We start from the raw sequence: 6,000 nt of genomic DNA, 5'->3' as shown, positions 1-6,000 counted from the left end.
GCAGCATTGTGCAGATGGTGTACCCCCGAGCCTTGCTGGAGCTGCATCGCGCTTGCGACACAACTCCAGCAATGCGCCACATTTCCGGCACAGATGCGTCACGCATCTGTGCCGTTTTTGCACCATGGTGCGCCGCATTATAAATGCGGCGCACCATGGGTGGCGGAGCTGTGGCGCACTGTGGCGCATGTTAACTGGCGCATCCCTGGGGATGCGCCAGTTAACATAAATCTGCCCCTTAATTTCAAGGCTTAAGAGCTTTGAAAAATGCATTTTACAAAATAATAGCAGTACCCCCAGGGTATTATTACATCTTTGGGTGAACTGGAATTGTACAAATTGTCAAATTTATCACATTTGTAGGAGTGTGATGACTTGCATTTAGCGTGGCTACTGGCATTTCTCAGGATTACAGGGGACAGTGTATGGTGCAAGCTTTAGTGATGTGAGTGAACAATCCTACCTGCCCTTTACCAGTGTTAGCAAAGGTGTATTCTTGTTAAAAAGTGCACTTGAACTATTCGAAACGGAGCCCTCTTCTGCAAAAGTGGATCTTTGAGTAGGTTCCTTTGTTAATTTAAGGTTAATAAATGACGCAATGCTTTCTTAACTGGACTGTAAATGGAAGCTTTTATGTTTCCGAAGCGAACATGTCTCTAAGACAACGTTTCCAACCAATAGGAATACAGCTAGACCCATATCTCACTACTTGACTGCGAATAGCCCTTTTTTCCTGTGTGAGAAGTTAATAATGACCCACAAGCAAAAGAAAAATAGATAAAACAATGAAACAAGCTAATGTAAAATAAGAAAGTTCTTCACAGAAGTCTTTGAAAGTTAGTCTCACAGTGGTGCCCGGAACACCAGGAATAAGTCGTCAAGGAAGGTCCGCCATCGGAGGAGCGAAGAATGGATGACCAAAACCAACTGGAACATGATTAGGATTAAGGTGGTAATGCTGGAGCAACTGCTAGGGTGGGAAAAACACAATAAGTTAAACATGTTTTAAAGTGGGATAATACACACCACCTTGTCTTTAATAAAATTAAGACTTTCCTTCATAAATTACTAGGAAAATCTACATTTTATGGCAAGACAAGAGGCTCTTATTATGCTTGTTCAAGTCAAGTTAATTAACACAGAAGATGCAGTATGAACAGGTTTGAAATAAAAGGTCCAAAACACATTTTCATTGGACCAATCCACTGATCTCAGAATGTCCTCAAGCTGGAAACCAGCCCAAAAAGCTTTAGAAGCTGGAGCACCCCTGGAAGAATGGGTACCAAAAATGGAGGTATTAATTCCAGCAAGGGATATCACCCATCGGACCCAATGAGCCAGAGTTGGAGATGAAACTGGTTTGTGGGGCTTTCTGAAGGAGATAAGAAGTTAGGATTGTAAAGACATGAGATTAATTGTTCTGTGCTCATAGACGTTAAGGCATTGGCCAACACACAGTTTTGGTTGACAGGAAAATAAGGATAAAACACAGATTTTACATTTGTCTTTGTATGTTTGTAAACTGAAAAAAGAACACCCGTGGGAGTAAAACCACGAGAAGTGATATCTAGTGCTTTGAAAGCAGATAGACATTAGACATAAAAGCATGGCCAGTTTTGCAGACAACATTTTTAATGAACGATTAGAGTTATCAGGCCAAGAAATAAATAGTTTCAAAACAACATTCACATCCCATATATTGGTATATTTCGGAATAGGAGGAATAGAAAATGTTACTCCCTTAAGAAGTTGACAAACAAGCAGATGTTCTCCCACCAGATCTGTATAAAATAATGGTGTGATAGAACTTACCTGCACTAGTTTCAGCTGCCAAAGATTTTACCATATATACAACATCCACTGAAAAGGGATCAATAGATTATCCCATACACCATCTTTATTTTTTAATTTTCAAAAAACCTGTATTGAGAAATTGTGCGGTACATCAGTGCAATAATAAATCAGCAATTCGTGAAGTACAGCATAGTCTACAGAGATTGGCACCTTCCCGCATCAATGTATCCAAAACATCAACTGCCTGCCCCTCCGTCGAGTGTCCTTGACATTGGCGAGCATTCTAGCATCGCAGTCCATTCTGTAATAGAAAAAATCATTGCGTCGTCTAGTGCAGACAATTAGTCTCAGTGCGCCATGGAAGGTTAGATAATCCAGGTTACAAAAGCACATTAACCTCATAAATTTCCTCTTCAGCCCCTCTTTACGACCCACCAGTACAGCCGCATAAATCAACATTCCAGAACAATATCAATTTCCCCCCTTGACATCAACATTATGCTATTCTTATACTAGCCAGTCTCATCCATGCGGCTGATGTGTCACTCATGGCCCGGGCTTGTCTCCAGCTCCCAAATCTGCAATTTCTGCCTCTCCCTCGCGCCTAGCCTCTTGCGCAAGCAAGTAGGAGGTGAGCGGGCCCAAATGTCTTTCGAGCCTGATGCAGTGGGCAATAATTCTGCATAATAGCTCATATTTTCTTGCCAAGTAGACATTGTGTGTATCCAGCATTTGAATTTAGGTGCGTGTCCTCTCCCCCATCGGCATGCTACATGCCCTTTGGCCAGGAGGACGCCCATAGCAAGGAATTTTTTGTGGGGTGTGTTGATGTAGTAGGACAGACCCAATAGTGCTACTAGTATACATGGTATCAGCTGTATCCCCAACATGCCCGAGAGGCAACCAAACACCTATGTCCAATATTCTGCCACTACAGGGCAACACCACACCAAATGCAGGAAATCTGCACCCTCCCCGCCACAACGAGCGCATCTATCATCATCCCTGAGGTGGAATCTGTGGAGTCTGGCCCAGGGTATGGTATAGTGTACGTATAAATTTAAAATGGATAAGTCGCAATCTACTATTCCCAGTGATAGCGACCGTCTGACCGCATCTGCGCTCCCATTGGTCATCTGTCAGTGGGATGTCTAGGTCGTTATCCCATTCTTTCCTGGCTCTAATAGGGCGAGATGGGGCTGCAGCTTGTTTGTGTTTATACAACAGAGAGATGGCATGTTTGGGGGGGCTTGTCTGTAAGAAAGCATGTAGAGGCTCCAATGTAGGTGGTTCTTCTGGAAATGCAGGGGTGACAGCCTTCACACTCTGTCGGAGCCGGGTGTACAGAAATGTATCCATTATGGTTGGTGGACGTGTAGTGAAAAACTGTTCTTTAGTACGAAATTGCCCTCCTATGTAGAGGTCTCCCCAAGTAGAGTAATTAAGGTCTTCAAGCATCTTTCGGCAGATGCCCTCACATGTGACCTGCAACAGGGGATTGCTCCACAAGGTCATCCTGGGAGAATACAGCATCTGGGACTCAAGCTTATGTGCTATCTTGTGCCAGGCAAGAATGGTACAGTCCACCGTGGCTGGAACCCTCTCCCGCTCCTTCACTGCCGTGAAACTATAAGCAGCAGGGGGTGTCGGGCCATGTAGCGGCGGGTGGAACCAATACGTCGCAAAGTGCATCTGTGCGCAATAATAATAATATTCAAAATCAGGCACATCGTACCCTCCCCGATGGTAGGGCAGCATCATAGTAGGCAGATTAAGACGTGCCTGCTTTCCTCCCCATATAAGTCTAGTGAGTTGGGAATTAAGTGAGGTAAAGAAAAAGGGTCCTGGATGGTATGGAACATTAATGAAGAGGTACAACAACTTTGGTAAAAGCACCATCTTGATCAGCGATATTCTTCCCGCCATCGATAGGGGGAGTCGTAGCCACTTCGTAATAAAATCCATTACCTAGTCAATAGTGGTACCGTATTTAAATCTCAATAATGCGTCTCTATCTCTGACAATATGTATGCCCAGGTATTTAAGTTCTTCCAATTCCCAAACTAGTGGGTATTCTAACTGGTGAGGCTTGGTCTTATCTGTAAGTGGAAAAACCGCAGACTTGGCCCAGTTAATTTGTATTCCTGATATGGTCCCAAATTTAGTGATTTCCCGTAGTACAGGGTTGAGGTTGTCTTGCTTTTTTTGACATAGAGCCTCATGTCGTCTGCGTATAATGAAATAAGTAGTTGCCTGGAGGGGTACACTAGCGCCCTATCCCTATGATGCTGACGCAATTTAGCAGCCAGTGGCTCTATTGCCAAGGTGAATAAGATTTGGGATAAGGGGCAGCCCTGGTGTCCCCCCCTGGAAACAGTAAAAGAGGAGGATCTAGTACCATTAAGGAGCACAGATGCTACCGGTCGGGAGTACAAGAGTTGTATCCACTGGAGGAAGGCAGCAGGCATTCCCATGTGATTCAGTATTCCCACGGAGTCGAACGCTTTGGTAGCGTCCAGGAACACCGCCACTGCTGAACAATTGGGGTCAATATCCTGCAGAACCGCAGCCAGGGTTCTGAGATTGTGTGATGTGGCTCGATTTGGGATAAATCCCGCCTGGTCTGGCAGTGCAAGTCGCTGCATCAATAAGTTTAGTCTGCTCGCTAGGACCTTAGCAAGTATCTTGGTATCACAATTTAGCAGCAATAGGGGCCGATACGAGTCACAGTGCATTGGGGGTTTCCCTAGTTTTAGCAAGGAGGTAATCAAGGCTTCCTGCATGGTTACGGCAGGCACCCCTCCTCCAGTGCCAAATACAATACTTCTATCAGGATGCGAGCCAAAATCGAGGCATATGTTTTATAAAACTATCGGCAGTCTGTCAGACCCGGGAGCCCGTCCGTACTACATCTGCATACCAGCCTCGGTGATCTCATCTAATTCTAAATCTAGATGTGAGGGAGTCCCTGGTGTCAGCCCTGCCCATGACCAGAGAGCCCCGCTGCATACAATATGGGATCCTTACCTTATGCAGGACGAGGATGTCTACGGAGCTATGCCTGTAATGGAAGCCTCTCCCCTCCTCCCGCAGAACACCGGAAGTAACCCGGAAGTTGTTGTACATTGCGAGGGCAGGACAGGAAGCCAGATACTACAATCAGGAGCACCGACAGAAGGTCACGACGGGCAGAAAAAGGGCGGACACAACACGGAAGGTGCGCCAGCTGAGAAGAATCCAGGACCACACAGTCAAGAGAATGAGACAGAGTCCAGGAGCAACGCCGACACCGGAGAAGGAAAAACCGAGGGAGAAGCCGCCGAAGCATGGAGCGAGGAGTGGTGGGTCCCGGAGGACGTGCGACCCGCCACAACTCAGGAGAGTTGTGGCTCCCAACGGTACGTGAACGGGGACTGAGGGGAGGGTAGTGTAACTGAGAGAAGGGGCGGGACACGTGTGTTTGGCAAAGCGCAGTAGCTTTCTAAGAGCATATAGAGAAAAGACCATTCAGCTCGGTTATATTGTTGTGCCCGCAGGCCTTTAGCCTGTTTTTCCTTCCCTGCACCCCCTTTAACTACCTCGCCTCTGAAACGTCCATAAACCTCCGCCCACAACTTGTTCTCTTTTCCACGTGGGGATCTTGGTGATGGTACCTGCCACAAATTGACCGCTATTTTTTTTCCTCTTTCTTTTGGAGACCATTCTGGGACCCCCGCAACCCTGTAGAAACCCGTAATAGGTTTCTGGAGACCCTGCACACCTGGTAGAAATCCGTAATAGGTTTCTGGAGACCCTGCACGCCTGGTAGGAACCCGTAATAGGTTTCTGGAGAACCTGCATGCCCCGTAGAGACCCGTAATAGGTTTCTGAAGTACACCACACCTGTAGAAACACGTAATAGGTTTCTGAAGCCCATCACGTCAATAGGAACACGTAATAGGTTTCTTGATCACCACAGAGTTTTTGAAGCCTCTAGCTATATCATTCCTGAGAAAGCTACTACCATCTTCGTCACTTCTTTCTTTCTGAACTGTTTATGCCACTAACCGTGTGCTTCCAAGTTTGGCAATTACTTTAATCAAAATCCAAATATTGAACACATACGGCCTCCTCGCTTCTGTTTCCGACCATCCCTACGACACTAGGCTAAGAAATTTCCGTTGGACATCTCCCAACCAGGCCAATGCAGTGTCATAAAGGTAACCT

The sequence above is a fragment of the Lissotriton vulgaris genome, unplaced genomic scaffold, assembly GCF_964263255.1.
Source record: "Lissotriton vulgaris unplaced genomic scaffold, aLisVul1.2 SCAFFOLD_7543, whole genome shotgun sequence".
Lineage (NCBI taxonomy): Eukaryota > Metazoa > Chordata > Amphibia > Caudata > Salamandridae > Lissotriton > Lissotriton vulgaris.
The sequence above is the reverse complement of the archived record's forward strand: the minus strand, read 5'-3'. Positions refer to the sequence as shown.